This window comes from Neovison vison, chromosome 1, assembly GCF_020171115.1.
Source record: "Neovison vison isolate M4711 chromosome 1, ASM_NN_V1, whole genome shotgun sequence".
Lineage (NCBI taxonomy): Eukaryota > Metazoa > Chordata > Mammalia > Carnivora > Mustelidae > Neogale > Neogale vison.
The window spans coordinates 9378702-9397469 of NC_058091.1; the positions used below are offsets into that span (position 1 = coordinate 9378702).

General features: G+C 36.4%; 1 pseudogene; it reads left to right on the forward strand.

Moving 5' to 3' along the window:
• Window positions 1–240: 240 nt before the first annotated feature.
• On the forward strand, window positions 241–759 carry LOC122904714 (annotated as a pseudogene).
• Window positions 760–18768: the final 18009 nt, after the last annotated feature.

Here is an 18768-nt window from a genome sequence, read left to right on the forward strand (position 1 = left end):
GCCTGGGTGGCTCAGTGGGTTAGGCCGCTGCCTTCGGCTCAGGTCATGATCTCAGGGTCCTGGGATCGAGTCCCGCATCGGGCTCTCTGCTCAGCAGGGAGCCTGCTTCCTCCTATGTCTCTCTGCCTGCCTCTCTGCCTACTTGTAATCTCTCTCTGTCAAATAAATAAATAAAATATTTTTAAAAAAATAAAAAAAATAAAAAATAAAAGATAATAGAAAAGACCAAGGAAACTAAGAGTTGTTTTTTGAAAAGATAAACAAAATAGACAAAACTTTAGCTACTCATACCAAGATAAAAGGGAGAGGACAAACAAATTTATAAATGAAAGAGGAGGCCCTTCCTCCAGGGGAGCTACTGAAGAGCAGCAGCCATGGCTCTGTGCTACCTCATGGCCATGGGCCTCAACAAGGTCCACAAAGTGAATGTGAGCAAGCAGAGGCACAGCTCCTGCTGCAGGTGGCTCACCAAGCACATCGGATTCGTGTGGACCAAGATCCAAGAAGTGTGTGGCATCACCACATATGAGTGGCATCCTGTGGAGCTGCACAAGATCTCCGAGGACAAGCGCACCCTCTAGTTTCATCAAGAAAAGGGTGGGAACACACATCCGTGCCAAAGGGAAGAGAGAGGAGCTGAGTAACATCCTGGCAGCTTATGATAAAAGTGGTAGCCGAGAAAGACTGAACCCCTTCCCTCTGAGTAATAAAGCCTTTTTGGAACTTAAAAGAAGGGAGGAGGAGGAGGAAGAGACTTAGAACTAACAACACACAAATACTGAGAATCGTAAGACACAGAATAGGAACAATTATTTGCCAATGAAGTGTACAACCCAGAAGAAATGGATAAAATCCTACACATACAATCTACCAAAACTGAATTGTGAAGAAGTAGAAAGTCTGCATAGTCCAATTATTAGTAAGGAGATTGAATCAGTAGTCAAAAAATCCAACAAAGAAAAGTCCCAGACCAGATCATTTCACTGGTGAATTCTACCAAATATTTAAAGAAGAATTAACACTAATCCTCCTCAATCTTCCAAAAAGCAGAAGAGGAGGGAATACTTTGAAACTCATTTTATGAGGCCAGGATTACCCTGAAATAAAACCTGAAAAGGATTCAACATCTCTGATGAAATAGATGTAAAAATGCTCAGCAAAATAATAGCCAACTGAATTCAACAGTACATTAGAAAGATAATACACCATGATCAAGTGGGATTCTTTCTAGGGATTCAAGATGGTCCAACATCTGCAAATCAATCACTGTGATACACATTAACAAAATGAAGGAAGAAAAAACATTTGACAAATTTCAACATTAATTCATGATAAAAACTCTCAGCAAAGTGGGTATAGAAGGAAAGTACCTCAACTTAATATGACAAGCCCACAGCTGACATCATGAAAACGTGAAGAACTAAAAGCATTTCCTCCACGATCAGGAACCATAATCTCATGACTTTTTTGGGGGGGGGCACTTTTTATTCAGCATAGTATTGAATGGCTTAACCAGAACAATTAGGCAAGAAAAAGGACAGTTATTCAAAGTGTAAAGGAAGAAGTAAAACTGTTTCTACTGGCAGACTACATTGTATTTAGAGAGCTCAAAGGACTCCACCAAAAAACTTAGAATAAATGAATTCAGTAAAGTTGCAGGATATAAAATCAACATACAAAATTGGGTTTCTATACACTAATAACAAGCTATTAGAAAGAAATTAAGAAAACAATCCCATTTACAACTGCATCAAAAAATACCTAGGACTAAATTTTTAAAAAGGAGGTGAATGACCTGTACACCAAAAACTAAGACTTTGATTAAAGAAATAGAAATAAGTGGAAAGGTATTCCATGTTTATGGGCTGGAACATCTAATATTGTTAAAATGTCCATACTATCCTAAGCAATCTATAGATTCAGCGTATCAAAATTCAAATGGCATTTATTCTTAGAAATAGAAGAAACAATCCTAAAATTTTTGCGGAACCAGAAAAGACCCCAAAGAGCCAAAGCAATTTTCAGAAAGAAAACACAAGTCAGCAAATTTCCCAATTTCAAACTATATTACAAAGATTCAGTAACCAAAACAGTATGATATTGGCATAAAAGGACAATAAATCAATAGAACAGTATAGAGAGTCCAGAAATAAACTGGTACATATTTGGTCAAATTATGGAAAAGGAGCCAAGAATGTATTGTTGGGAAAGGATGGTCTCTTCAGTGAACGGTGTTGGGAAAACCAGACAGCCACATGCAAAAGAATGGAACTGAACTACTATGTATACCAGAAATAAAACATAAAAACATAAAAACCAACTCAAAATAGATTAAAGACTTGAACATTAAGACCGTAAACCATAAAAATCCTAGAAGGAAACACAGCTGATAAGCATCTTGACATTAGTATCGGCAATTATTTTTTGGATGTGACACCAAAAACAAAGGCAACAGAAGCAATAACATAAAAATTGAAATATTATTAAACTAAAAATCTGCACAGCAAAGGAAACATCAACTAAAAAGGTAGGCTACTGGATAGGAGGAAATACTTGCAAATCATATATTTGATGTGGGATTCATATCTAAAACATAAAAGAATACATACAACTTAATAGTAAGTATCAAAACAATTTGATTTTAGAAAGAGAATTTTTCCAAGGAAGACATACAAATGGCTAACAGGTACATGAAAACATACTCAATGTCTCTAATCATCAGTTCAAATCGAATTCAAAACCACAATGAGATATCTTTTCACATCTATTAGAATGGTTATCATCATTGATCAGATGAGAGATAAGAGGGGTTGGCAAGTGTGTGGAGGAAAGGGAACAGTTGTGCACTGCTGGTGGGAATGTAAATTGGTGTGGCCACTATATAAGACAGTATGGAGGTTCCTAAAAAACCTAAAAACTACCATATGATCCAGCAATCTCCTTTCTTTGTAAATATCCAAAGCAAATGAAAACAGGATATCAAAGAGATATCTGCATTCCCATGTTCATAACAGGATTACTCTCAATAACCAAGATAAGGAGAAAACCAAGTGTCTATTAACAGATAAATGGATAAAGAAGATTTGGTATATACCTACAATGGAAAATTATTCAGCCATGAGTAAAATCTCCATCCTGCCATTTGTGATAACATTGATGGAACTTGAGGGCATTATGCTAAGTGAACTAAGCCAGACAGAGAAAGACATTTATGGTATCACTTATATGTGGAATCCTAAAAAACAAAAACAAAAACAAAAAAACCTTAAACTACTAGAAACGGTAGAAAAGTTGTTTGCCAGGGACTAACAGTAGGAAGAAATAGGGAGAGGTTGGTAAAATTTTTAGCTATAGCATAAATTAAGTTCTGATCATCTACTATAAAACATAGTGACTGTAATTGACAACAATATGATGTATAATTTAAATTTCCTAAGAGAGTAAAACTCCAGAGTTCTCACATACACACACATACAAGTAGTATGTGAGGTGATGAATGTGTTTAATTAGATGGGGGAAACCCTTTCACATTTTATATCAAATCACCACAAGTATACTTTAAATATCTTAGTTTTATACATCAATTATACCCCAATAAAGCTGAAATTAAATTTTTTTCATTAAAAGAATTTAAAATTCATTGAAAGCTTTAAGAACTACATAGTCTGTTTATGCTCAGGTCCATTTCTTCTGTTTCTATTTTAGATAATCTATTATGTTCCTTCAATCGGTACTCCTTTCAATTGTTTTGACTTCTCTTTCCCAAATATGGTTAAGTACCAAATGCTATCTGGTCTACTTAAAAGGACCAGAATCCCTTTCCATTTCTACTGCCACAGTCTCCAGATCAGATTTTCACATTTGGCCTGGAATATAACCTCCTAGTTGGCTTCTCATTTTAATAATAAAATAGAACTGTAATGCAGTAAAGAATGAGTTCCTGTGTACCAAGTGTTGCTTTATATAAGACTATGATGTAGATTTAATCCAATCCCTATCAAATTCCAATGGCATATTTCCCAGAACCAGAAAAAAATTATAAAATTTGTAGGAACTACAAAAGATCTTAGACCAGCCAAAGCAATCTTGAGAAAGAACTAAGCTGGAGGTATTACACTCCCTATTTTCAAACTATATTACAAAGCTATGGTATTCAAAACAGTACAGTGTGGGCACAAAAGCAAACATCAATAGAACAGAATTGAGAGCCCAGAAATAGACCCATGCATATATGGACAGTTAATTTACAACAAAGGAGCCAAAAGTATACAATGCAGAAAGGACAGTCTCTTCAATAAAGTTTTGGAAAACTGGTCAGCCACATAAAAAAAACAAAAAACAAACAAAAAAAAAACTTGACTACTATTTTAGACCATCCACAAAAATTAACTAAAATTCATCAATTACATGAATAGAAGACCTGAAGACGCAGACATCCTAGAAGAAAACATAGGTGGTAACCTCCTTGATGCTGGTCTTAGTAGTGCTTTTTGGGGTCCAATTCCAAAATCAAAGGAAACAGAAGCAAAAACAAATGGGATCACATCAATCTAAAAACCTTCTGTGCAGTGAAGGAAATCATCATAAAAATGAACAGACAACCTACCGAGTGGGAGATGGTAATTGCAGTCATACATCTGATAGGGGCTAATATCCAAAACAAATAAAGAACTGCTACAATTCAACAACAAAACAAACTAAAAAATGGGCAGAGGATCTGAATAGACACTTTTCCAAAGAAGACATACAGATGAACAACAGGCATATGAAAAAATGTTCGACATAACTATTAGGGGAATGCAAATCGAAATCACTATAAGATCTTCACCTCATCCACAGGAATGGCTATTATCAAAAAGATGGGATATCTGACTGGTTCATTCAGAAGAGTATGGATCTCTCAACCTTGGGTTTGTGAGTTCAAGACCCATGTCGGGTGTAGAGATTACTTAAATAAATAAACTTTTAAAAAAATATGAGATATAACAGGTGTTGGAGAGGATGTAGAAGAAAAAGAACACTTGTACACTGTTGGTAGGGTTATAAACTGGTGCAACCACTATGGAAAATAGTATGAAGATTCTTCAAAAAATTAAGAATTGAATTAACATAGAATCCAGCTCATCCACTACTGGGTATTTTTCTGAAGAATAAGGCAACACTAAAGAAATATGTATCTTTCTGTTACTTGCAGCGTTATTTACAATAGCCAACATATGGAAGCAACCAGTGTCCACTGACAGAAGAATGGATAAGCAGATGTGCATATACACACATATACATACACTCAAATACTACTCAGCCATAAAAAAGAATGAAACCTTGCCATTTGCAACAACATGGATGGACCTAGTGGGTATTATACTAAGTGAAATAAGTCAGAAGAAAAAAGACAAATACCTTATGATTTCACTCATATGTGAAGTCTGAAAAAGCAAAAATTGAAAACAAACTCAGATACAGAGAACAGTTGGTAGTTTCCGGGGTAAGGAGAGTGTGTTGAGGGATATGTGGATGAAAGGAGGTAAATTGTAGGGTGATGGATAGTAACTATACTTTTGGGTGTATCACTTTTGGGTGTATTTTATATATATAAATATAAAATACCTTTATTAGCCATATTTTAGAGAGAGAAAAACTGAACATTAAAAAAAATCATAAAACTGGTACAAAGTCTCAAAACTATTGAGAACAAAGGTTAAACCCAGTTTTGATTTTAAAATCTATGCATGTTTGTTGCAATATCTTCATAAAACATTTCACACATCATTAACTTTAAAAACTGACAAAGTCAGTTTTTCAGAATTTCTCTCCCCCAATACCTAACTAAAGGGAGAAAAATTAGGGGGGAAAAAGAGGAAAAGTAGGAAAAAATAATTCAACAGAAAAAAAAAAGATGGAGAAGAAAGGATTGACTAAAAGCTCATGCTATTAACTTTGAAAACCAGTGGTTAGGAAAAGTAAGTGATATTAGGGAAGAAGGTTAATCAATATAATCTTGAGAATTTTGATGACAGGTCTGTATTTTGTGGAAAAAGAGAAGGAACAAGGTGCTGAGCAAAGTTAAAGAAAAAGCCTTGAGGTTGGAAACCTCATCTATCATTGAAAATATTAAAACACTCAAAAACCAAAACAGTAAGGCTTTGTTGTCTAAAGCCCTCATGGAAATAAAATGCAATCACTCTAAGTGAGGTGGACTCTAGTAACAAACCCTCAAAAGAGGGACCAGATGCCAGATCGCCTAACAAAGATATTATAGGACTAACCCCAACTGTGCTGTTGGGACAACTCATACCCCCTCCCACCTCCAGATAAAGGAAGAGAGAACAAGTGGTTATGTCAAACAGAGATGGCCCAAAGCAGTCTCGGATAAGGAGCAAGAGTTGTTTGGAAGAGTTCACCCTTTATTTATTTGGCCGAATGGGTCTAGATGAAGTGCACAAGGAAGATGAAAATACATGACACTTAAGCAACATAATGTAGCAAAACAAGTATATAAAGACAGAAGGTTCAGTTTTTTTTTTTAAGATTTTATTTATTTATTTGACAGAGAGAGAGAGATAGATCACAAGTAGGCAGAGAGGCAGGCAGAGAGAGAGGGGGAAGCAGGCTCCCTGCAGAGCAGAGAGCCTGATGTGGGTCTCGATCTCAGGACCCTGAGATCATGACCCGAGCTGAAGGCAGAGGCTTTAACCCACTGGGCCACCCAGGCGCCCCTGAAAGTTCACTTTTAAATGGAAAGAAAATCCCTGAAGAACAACACAAAAAGTAATATACAGAGAAAATGTGGCAATATGGAAACAAAATGAAAACCACATTAGTACAATTACAGAATAAAGTAGAGACCATGTTAAAGAATAAAAGACATAGATGAAAATCCTCTCAACAGAGTGGTGGCTTAATGGATGCAGAACCACAATAGAAATAGAAGGAAAATAATTAGAATAGATAAAAAGTCATCACTCAACTATAAATATAGGCAGAAGACTTACACTGCCAGTATAAACTCAGGCAATAGGGACCCATGTGCCCCTTCTGAAAAATTTGCTTATTGGTTAAATCCAGGCTTGCAAAGGTGGGGGAGGGAAGGATGAAAATACTGCACTTTAAAATGCAAACAAATAGCCTAAAAACAAAACCTCCCTGTGTTAGAAAATACTAAGTTTGGAAAGAAAGAATTATGTACTCAGCTAAATTGTGCCAGGTAATGAAAAACATGCTCAAGGGTAAGGAGCCCAGGAAATGTTGTTAATCAGTTCTCATAGTTTGATCCTCTTAGGTTAACTTCAAATAAATTAAGTTTATTACTATTATACAATGACATATAGTGTGATGTTAAAATATTAATAATCTGATGTTATTGTACATTACACAGAGAAAATTTCCAGAATGATAATGTTAAAGCTAATTATTTCTAGGTAGATTTTGGGTGAATTTTTAGCTTTTAATACTTTTCTATAATGCTGAATTTTTATGAATATGTTTTGATACACTATTCTAAAAAGGTAGCTCTACAGAAGTCAGAATTCAAATCATAGCCTCTATTAGTCAAGTTATTGCAACATACATAAGCTAGAGTATATTTTAGAAGAAAAAAGATAAGTTAAAATATCAGTGAAAAGGGAATCTTAAGTATTGGGACTTTATCAAGACAAAAAGCTTTTGGACAGAAAAGGAAACAGTCAACAAATCAAAAGACAACAATGGCAGAAGATATTTGCTAATGTCTTATCACATAAAGGGCTATTATCCAAAATTTATAAGGAACTTATCAAACTCAACACCCCCAAAACAAAAAATCCAGTCAAGAAATGGGCAAAAGACATGAACAGATATTTCTCCAAAGAAAACATACAAACAGCCAACAGACACATGAAAAGATGCTCAACATCACTTGGTATCAGGGAAGTACAAATCAAAATCACAATGAGATACCACATCACACTGGTCAGAATGGCTGAAATTAACAACTCAGGAAACAAGAGATGTTGGCGAGAATGTGGAGAAGGGGGAATCCTCTTGCACTGTTGGTGCAATGCAACAGAATGCAAGCTGGTACAGCCACTCCGAAAATCAGTATGGAGATTCCTCAAAAAGTTGAAAATAAATCTACCCTATGACCCAGCAATTGCACTACTGGGTATTTATCCAAATGATACAAACATAGTGATTGGAAGGAGCACATGTACCCCAATGTTTATAGCAGCAATGTCCAAATAGTCAAAGTATGGAAAGGACCCAGAAGTCTATTGACAGATGAATGGAAAAAGAAGATGTGGTATGCATGCATGTATGTATGTATGTATGTATGTATATATGTGTGTATAAATAAATATATAATCTATTATATTAATTATTAAAATGTATTAATATATAATTACATACGAATATAATTACATTAATATTGTATTAGTAATATTATTATATATTAATAAAATATATTACTAAAAAGAATGAAATCTTGCTATTTGCAATGATGTGGCTGCAACTACAGGGTATTATGCTAAGCAAATAAGTCAGAGAAAGACAAATATTATATGATTTCATTTACATGTGGAACTAAGAAACAAAACAGATGAACACTGGGGAAGGGAAGGCAAAATAAAATAAGATAAAAATTGAGAGGGAGGTCAACCATAAGAGACACTGAACTCTAGGAAGCAAACTGAGGGGTGCTGGAGGGGAGCTGGGTGGGGGGAAGGGATAACTGGGTGATGGGCATTAAGGGGGGCACTTGATGTGATGAGCACTGGGTTTATATGCAACTGATGAATGGCTAAATACTACCTCTGAAATGAATTTAAAAAAATGACTCTTGAATAGTAATTCTGTACTTATAGATTTTTCTCTGTAAATGAGATTACCCCAAATATAACTATTTACAAAGTTAAACTCTAAACTTCTGCTTCAGTAATAGCAGGCTAGAGAATTTGGAACCACCTCCCATTGAGGACAACCAACAAATCTAGATGAAATGTTTTTAACCGATTAAAGTGCTAGCAAAAAAATTATTGACAAAAATGTAGGAAAAGGCAAGAAACCAGAGAGGAAACCAGCAGTTGAAACTCCTTTTGCTTGAGGAAAGGATGGCACCAGCACATCTGGCAGCCCCTCTGCCTAGGTATTTACAAAAAAATGTTCCCCGTGGCCAGATAATTTTTAAAAGGCCCTTCATCCTCGAGCACATGGCTTGTGACATAGGGCAGGGTTATATTTCTGATCCCACTTAACGTTCTTAGATGGGCATTTTTGTGCAAGGCCTCATTCTGTGGTCATTTCTAAAGCCAAAACAAACAACTGAGAGACTGAGTTGTGGTTTTGCAAGGTAAAGGGGACAGAAGTCAAAGACTAGGACTGGCCAAGGCAGTCTGATAACCGAACACATTCATCAAGTTGGGACTGTCAAGGGCTATATATATGAAATAAGGGTGACCTGGAAGTAAACATCCCATGTTCATGACTCTTGAGTGATCCAGGGAATTGCAAGCTGACAGTTTAAATCAGAGATCCCATACTGGTGGTGTCCCCAGACATCTGAGAAAGGAGGAAGACACATTCATACCAGCGCTTAAATTATTCCTAAAAATACTTTTCCAAATGGCATAATCACTAAACAAAGATAACTGGCATACAAGGAAATAAGATGCCACAAATGGGAACAAATAGAAAAATCCCCTCCTCCAAAAAGTTTAGAGATATTGGAAATATCAGATATAGATGATAAAATAACTATGGTTACTATTTTAAGAATAAAAGGTTGAAAGTTTTCTAGTAACAGGGAACTATATAGTGACTTAGATTAAAAAAAAATTTTTAAAAAGATTTTATTTATTTGACAGTGAGAGAGAGAGTGAGAGAGGGAACACAAGCAGGGGGAGTGGGCGAGGCAGAGGGAGAAGCAGACTCCCTGCTGAGCAGGGAGCCCAATTTGGGGTTCAATCCCAGGACCCTGGGATCATGACCTGAGCTAAAGGCAGATGCTGAACCGACTGAGCCATCCAGGCACCCGTGACTTCGATTTTTTAAAAATACCAAAAGTAGCTTCTAAAAAAGAAAGCTGAAATTACATTAGATACAACCAAAGAAAATTAGTGAACTGGAAGAGAGGTCAGAAAAATTATTCAGAATTCAACAGACACCAGAAGATGGAAAATATAGAAGAGAGGATAAATGTATAGGCAAATAAAAAGATAACAAATTCTATCACATGTTTCATGAGAGTTCCAGAAAGGAAGGAGTAAAAGAATGTCCTAGAGGCAGTATTAGAAGAGAAAATGATTGAAAGGTTCCCAGAACTAATGAAAGACACCAACCCACCCACAGATTCTAGAAGTTCAACAGAGTAAGCAAATTAGAAGTTCCAGAGTAAGCAAATAAAAATGAATCCACATCTATACACAGCACAGTGAAACTGCAGAAAAGCCAAGACAAGAGGCAAAAACTTTAAAGGAACAACACTTAAGATCGTTACTAAGTCATCAGTCAATGGAAGCTTGAAGACATTGCAATGGTATTGTCAGTGTGCTGAAAGAAAACCATCCCATCCTAGAATTATACATTCAGCAAAAATGATGACATTTAAAATATTAAGATGAAATAGACATTTTATATAAATTAACAGTTTACCACAAAATGACTTTCAATAATGAAAATATTAAAGGATGTACTTCAGATAGAAGATAAATAAGTGATTTTTCCAGAGGTGCTGAGATTCTAGAAGAAATGCAGAGCAAGAAAAGAGGCAACTATTTGGATAAATTAAATGAAAATTGATTGTGCAAAACAATAATAAAGACTTGAGTGGTTGTTAAAATATATAAAATTAAAATACATAGCAACAATATTTAGGATGGTATATACAGAGTTAAAGTGTTCCAAGGTCACTGCCCTATTCAAGAGAAAGGTAAAGTAATGGTTAACATTAGACTTGGTGAATTTAATGGCCCGTGTTGTAATTTCTAAGATAACCAATTAAAAATATAGTCAACGGGGTGCCTGGGTGGCTCAGCAGTAGTAACCTATGTGTTTTATTTTTGTGTTAAGAATGAGAATATGGGGGGGGTGCCTGGGTGGCTCAGTGGGTTGGGCGTCTGCCTTCGGCTCAGGTCATGATCTCAGTGTCCTGGGATCGAGTCCCACATCGGGCTCTGCTTGGCAAGGAGCCTGCTTCCTCCTCTCTCTCTCTGTCTGCCTCTCTGCCTGCCTCTCTGCCTATTTGTGATCTCTGTCTGTCAGATAAATAAATTAAAAAAAAATTTTTTTAAATAAAAAAATAAAAAATATAATCAGCAAAAATAGGATACAAGGACATATAAATTAGAAGAAAAAGAAGCATGATAAAAATCCAAAAGCAGGCATGGAAGGAAGGGAAAAGAAACAAAGAACAGATAATACAAAGAGAAAATATAGACAGCATGGAAAAATTTAAACCCAAATATAACAATTATTACATTAAATGTAAATGGACTAAATATCCCAGTTAAAAGATAAATATGTCAGGTTAGGTAAGAAAACAACACTCAATTATATGTCATTTATAATAGACCCATCTGAGTCATGACAGCACAGAGAGGTTCAAAATTTAAAAGATAGAAAAAGACATGTATTGCAAATACCAAAAGAAAGATGTTTAGTGATATCAGATAAAACATACTTTAAGACAAGAATTATTTGAGAAAAAGAGGGTCATTTCATAGTTATAAAAGATTAAATTCACCTGGAAAATAGTAAATTTTAATATGAGTATATGACCTAAAATTATATAATTCAAAAATGGAGAAAACTACAAGAATAGACACCATTGGAGATTTAAACCTATGGCTTATAAAACAAACAGACCAGAAAATTATGGGGCGAATACAAGATTTGAATTACATGCTTTCCAGACTTGAGCCACTGAAATAATATTTACAGCACTGTACTGAAAGGATGGAGAATATGCATTCTTTTCAAATTTGACCAAATAGTTGAATGAGGTAAACACTGATCTCAAGAAATTAGAAAAATGAACAAAATACAAAAATAGAAGGAATTTTAAGAGAACACAAATTAGTTAAACAGAAAACAAACACAAAATAGAATCTCAAAAAAAGTTGATTCTTTGAAAAGGCTAATAAAATCAACAAACCTCTAGTGGACCAGTTAAGAAAAAAGGCCCAATTTACCAATATTAAAATGAAAAGGAGTTATCGCTATAATGTAAACATCAAAAGAGGATATTATGAATACTTTTAGGTCAATATTATTAAATTTTAGAATAAAAAATTCCAAGAAAAATAAACTTACCCAACTTGTCCATGATGTAGAGAACTTGCCTGTGAAGTAGAAACCATTCCTAGGACTATCACAGAAACAGAATCAGTGATTTTAAAAAATCTTCTCACAAAGCAGCTATAGACCCAGTTGACTTTACTGGTGTATTCTACCAAAAATTTAAGGATAAAGTAATTTCAATATTGAATTCTTCCAGTTAATAGAAAAGCGCATACTCCCCAACTTAGGAGGTTAGTGTAACTTTGATACCAAGAACAGTACAAAAAAGAGAATCTCAATTATGAATATAGTTGCAAAAGCCCTAAGCAAAAATATTGACAATCTAACTCCAGTAACAGTTTAAACAAAGAACAGGGTGCCTGGGTGGCTCAGTCAGTTAAGCATCTGCCTTTGGCTCAGGTCTTGATGCCAGGGTCCTGGGATCGAGCCCTCCACTGGGCTACCTACTCAGCGGGGAGCTTGCTTTTCTCCCATTCCTCCCCACCTCTGCTCTCTGTTGCTATCTGCCTCTCTCTCTAAAATAAAATCTTTTAAAAAAAGACAATATGATCTGTTCAAGTTGGATTTATATCAAGAATGCAAGGTTGTTCAGCATTGGAAAACTGATAAACATAATTCACCCTATTAATGAACAAAAGGGGAAAAATCATAATCATTTCAATTCATGTAAAAATGTCTGATAAAACTCAAACTATTCATGAAGAAGATGAATTTAGCAATCCACAAAAAGAATTTCCTTGGCCTAATTAAGAGGATGTCTAGAGAAGAAAAAACAATAGACATCATACTTAGTGGCAAAAATATTAACACTTTCCATTTTTTTTTTAAGATTTTATTTTATTTTTTTCCCCCAATTTATTTATTTTCAGAAAAACAGTATTCATTATTTTTTCACCACACCCAGTGCTCCATGCAACACTTTCCATTTGAGGAGAATGTCTGTTACCAACACTTTTATTTAACCTTGTACTAATTGTCCTATCTACTTCTAGAAGGAAAAAAAAAAAAAAGGCATACAAAAGTACAGGGATAGGAAAGCAAGAAATAAAACTTGTTTGCAGAGGATATGCTTATCTACATAGAAAATCCAAAAGAAGCTACAGAGACCATATTTTATCAATTTTAAGACACATTAAAATTATTTTAATAGCTTTGTAATTGGGCTGCATTTCACAATAGATAGTCATAATTAAGTTAGAAGCCTCTCTTAGTTTCTTCAGGCGGCTGTATCAAAAATACCACAGACTGGGTGGCTTATAAACACAAACATCTAATAATCACAGTTCTGGAGCCTGGATGTCCATGGTCATGGCACTAACACGGGCATGTTTCCCTAGCTCATAAACTGGCACCTTTTTGCTGTGTCCTCACATGTGGAGAAAGCAAGAGGTCTCTGTGAAGTCTCCTTTACAAAAACTCTAATCACATTTGTGAAGGCTCCTCCCTCATGACCTAAGCACCTCCCAAAGTCCTCACCTCCTAACACCAGTCATCTCTGGGGGTTAAGATTTCAACATATGAATTTGGGGGGCACACAAACTTTCAGGCCATAGCACCTTCTCAAGAATAATAGAATATATATGACATATCTTCTAATGGTATGGTATAATGTGGTATATGCATGGTGGTGTAGGCATACTGAAATAGAGTAAATTGTTAGAATTTAATGAGTTTAACGAGATTGATACAGTCCATACACAACAAACTCATATTTAAGTACACCGGCAAAAAACAGCAAATGAATTTTAAAGAAAGAATTGGTAGATATACTTATGGTATTAAGATTATAAATATGTTACTTAGAGGTACATAATAGAAATGCTTAGTATAGAATTCAAATGTCATGATAGCAGAATTCCTTCATTTAAAATATTTTAAAGGAAAAATATAAAGCAAATATAGCAAAACATTAATTACTGTTAAATTTTTGTGAGGGACATATAAGGGTTCAAACTATTCCCTCTGATTTCATATATATTTAGAAATTATGCTTAAAACTTGGAGAAATGATGACATCCTTAAAGGAAGAAATACATTACGGTCATAGATTGAAGAGTCAATCTCATAAAGATGTCTATTCTAATCCATGCATTCCCAGTAAACAATTCCCAATAGGTTTTATTTTTTAAATGGAATTGATGAATTGCTTCTGAAATTTATATGCAATTTCAGAGTCAAGAGTAGCCAAGTTCCTCTTAAGGACAAGAATGAGGTAGGAGGGCTTGTTTTACCAGATACCAAAGTTAAAGAAAATTAAAACTTAATAAAAATTAGCATAAAAAAGACAATGTAGGATTGGCACAGGTATTGACAAGAAATCCAGTGGCACAGAACAGACTGCCCAGGGGACAAGGTCTAGAATGGCAGGGTGAGGAATGCAGGGTATCTCTCCCTCAGAGAGGCATCTATTAAACGTCAAAATTAGCAAAGGTAATCATTTAACATGTCTAGAGATTGACCAAAGGCTTAAACAAACTGATTAGTGTTAATTCAACAAAACCCAAGGAATCTTGGTAAGAATAATGGGAGGAGGGACGCCTGGGCGGCTCAGTTGGTTGGATGACTGCCTTCGGCTCAGGTCATGATCCTGGAGTCCCGGGATCGAGTCCCACATCAGGCTCCCAGCTCCATGGGGAGTCTGCTTCTCCCTCTGACCTTCTCCTCACTCATGCTCTCTCTCACTGTCTCTCAAATAAATAAATAAAATCTTAAAAAAAAAAAAAAAGAAGAATGGGAGGAGTACCAGGTGGTGGGTATTAAGGAGGGCACGGATTGCATGGAGCTCTGGGTGTGGTGAAAATGATGATAGTGTTATGCTGAAAATAAATAAATTAAAAAAAAAAGAATAATGGGAGGAGGTAGGAGGCTGTTACATTGGAGAACTGTGTACCCCCTCCCCCCTCCTCCTGCTTGAGATCTGCCTTATAGAAAGAACCCTTCCATTTGGGGTATAGAGGAATTGAAACATCAAATATGTCTCTTGTGCACACACATTCTCTCTCTCTCTCTCTCTCTCTCTCACACACACACACACAATTTTGTATCCTACAGTAAAAAAAAAAAATTATTCTATATTGATGAACACACTTCAAAAATCAATCCTGCCTTTGGCCACAGAGCAAACTTTAACACATTTTAAAAAGCAAGTTTATCTAGGTCATATTCTCAGGTCAAAATCCAAAATATGAGGAGTAAACAATTTTTAAATGTCAAACCCTTAACTGTTGGAAAATTAGTCTCCCTTGGATGAGAGAGAAAATAAAAGCAAATTAATCTAGAATGTAATGAAAAGGAGCATATTTCATACCAAAATGCATGGGGTGGAATTAAAGCTATAATCTGGGGAAAATATAGAACTTTAAATATTTTTACTGTTAAGTGAGAAAGTCTAAAGATAATGGAATCTAGTGCTACTTTTAATTAAGGAATTAAGAAGAAATTTAGAAAATTAAAAAGAAAAAAGATGTGAATTAAAGTTGAAGTTAATGAAAATGTTGTAAAAATCAACAGAAAAAAAATAGGCTATATAAATCCCAGTGTTATTTGAAAGTGCCAATGAAATTGAAAAACCCCTTGAGAAACCTAGTTAAAAGGAAGGAAGAGCAACGGTTTATTATTTAATGAATGGTATAGTGTAACTATCCTTCGGCAAGGTGATGTTGGCCCCACTTCACACCATTAAAAAAAAAGAGGAACTCAGAGGAATAACTAGTAATCACATTTCATTCGGAATAGAAGGCAAGATAAAGAAGATATCCCAACATTCTTTCATATCCAGAAAGAAACAAACCATATTTTAAAAAAGAGAAAAAATATTTAATAAGCATTTTTTACAACTGCAGTACAAATTATCACTTCAAATAAACATGACAGGGCTTTAATTACTAGTCACCCAATAAATAATTTTTGCAGCTTTCTGATAAAATTATTTCATTACAAAGCGAACGTTTTGATGCATTACTTCCCTTGTACTTCTATGTATCTGGAAAATTTATATCTTGAAATACAACAACTGTCAACTTTTACAGGAATCGCTTGAGCAGATGTCCTAATTTCAGTCATTTACTGGAACGTATTTTAAAAATAGGCAAGAAGTCGGAGAAGATTAGGTTGGAAAAGGGAATATAATTGGGGTCACGGAGACAATGCTGAATTGTAAAGTTCTGTGCCTCAAATTCTCCGTGGTGAAGTGCACTGTCTTACAGAGCGGTAATGAAAGACACTTGCAAGGTTTGTGTGGAGGCACAGAAAACCCAAAAATAAAAAACCCACACAGAGAAATCCCCAGGGTGGCAGCTGCTGGTTGTTCAGGATATTTAATCAACTCTGCTAACCTAGAAAACAACTGCCTCTTAAAATACTGATCTAAAAACTAAGTAAGGCAATTCCAATTGTCTTTTTTAAGAGAACATTGGTGCGTGAACCTTACATATGATCACCTCAAAATCCAGTTTGTTTTTCACAAAATTTGAACAGCCCTGATCAAATACTTGTTCGATTCTTTATGCTAAATGACTTAGACTTTTTCTTGCGACCTGCCTCCTGAGGTCACCACAATTCTGTGTTAATACTGAATGTCAGATCCTTAAGAGCCTCCTGTGTGATGAGCACCTTTCTTCATTAAAATTAAATTCTCTGTCCCATTTATTGGCTACTTGCATCTAGAACAAAGAAGAAACCTGAAAATTCGTCCTATTTCCAGCTTTGCAAGCAACCGCTGAGTTGCATATATCTTCTTTCAAAGTTCACCTCCTTCTGGTGGGAAAAAGAGGTGACCGAAGGAAGGAACATCTGAATGAGCAAATCTTCGAAGTACTTTTAGTAGCAGTGTGAATGCTGGCAAATTATTTAACTTCTCCAAGCCATTTACCCATCTTGTGTTCTTTCGGCCCCTAGCTGTTCAAGAATTATGTTGTTTACTCGTGTTCGTGAGAGGTAAAAGGGATATAAATTACTTACACACTACAGAAAGAATGCTAATCAGCTAAGGCCAGAAATACCCTCTTTTTAAGACTGGTCAACTGCATATATTATCTGTTTATCTCTGTGGGTCATCAATATTTATTTTTTAAAATCAGTTTTCAAATGAAATGCGAAGCACGTTATAGTTCTTTTTGTGTTGCGTGCCAGATTTAAAGAATCTGCAGCGTACCTTGAGGTGGCAATGAGAGATCATCCGGAAATCCCAGAGGAGGAAAGAGAGTGGTAACCTCCCCCACCCCAGGCAGGACCATTCCTGCCATCCTAACCATTTGTCCGGTCACATGAGGGATAAGACAGAGTCACCGCTGTAGGATTCTAGGATATTAAATCCCTTAAATGCGGTATGTGGCACCCTCAGATTTCACCTATGAACTTGTGAGCAAAAACATGGTATCTGCTCCAAATGGATTCTAGGCCTTACAACATTATTCTTAAAATGTAAAATCATCTGGTGATGTCTTTCTAAAAGACTGACTAGGCAAGAAGTGGTGTCGCAAATGTACAGACAAAAAAACCCAAGAAACAAAAAACACAAAACCAGTGAACATATGGATAAGCAAACCCCAAAATGCTGCTCTGGGATCTCTTACCTACAGGGACAGGTGGTACTTTCCCTCCTGAAGCCACAGCCAGGCAGCCCAGACTAAAGGAAATAGTCTTCTGACCCTAAGGATGAGGACCAGTATTACAGGCCAGCTGGAGTCTGCAGGTTGGTGCTTTTTCGGTTTGGAATGCAAGGGGAGAAAGAAGCCGAGAGGCATCCTTTAAGACGGAAGAGCCAGTGTATAAAAACGGGTTTAACTCGCACACCTGGGCTCAAGACTGCGGCACGCTGCGGGGCACAAAGCCGCTGACACGCGTGGGGAGGGGTCTTCGGCCAGCTGCCGCCCGCCTAGTTAACACTAGAGGCTTCCAGCCCCAAACAGGGCATGACGTGATCGCCCACGCAATCAAGCTTCCTGCACCTGTACATACATACAAGGGCTCACGGGAATGTGTCATCTGGTCATTTGGTTGATCTGCGGCTGCTTTCAACTGATTTTTTTTCTTTCTTTTTTTAAATCCTGGGGTCAGCAGGCCACGTACAGTGAGCCCGGCCCCCTTTCAGGTGCTACCGCGTCTGCAGGTGGCCCGCCAAAAAGTCATCCCCAATCTCTGAAGTACAAACAACATTTTAAAAACACCACAGATGCGCATAAACCCCAAAAGCACTGACAGAACTTGTCGGTTGTTATCAGCTGGATTCCCTGTCCTCAGAGCCACACGTGCGAACCTGACCGGAGGATTCTCAGACCCCGGAGAGGAAACTAAGATGCACGAGTCTGGACTAAAACCCGTCTTGGGGGCTGGAAAACCCCCATCGGATTGAATATGGGACACAAGTTCTGTAAACGACACCAGAGTGACTGAAGTACAAGTGTTTTCTCAGTGCGCCTTTAAACAGAGGTCTCTTGCGGGGGTGGGGGGGGGGGGTGTCGGATGGGGGTGGGGTCAGATGGGGCTGGGGGCGGG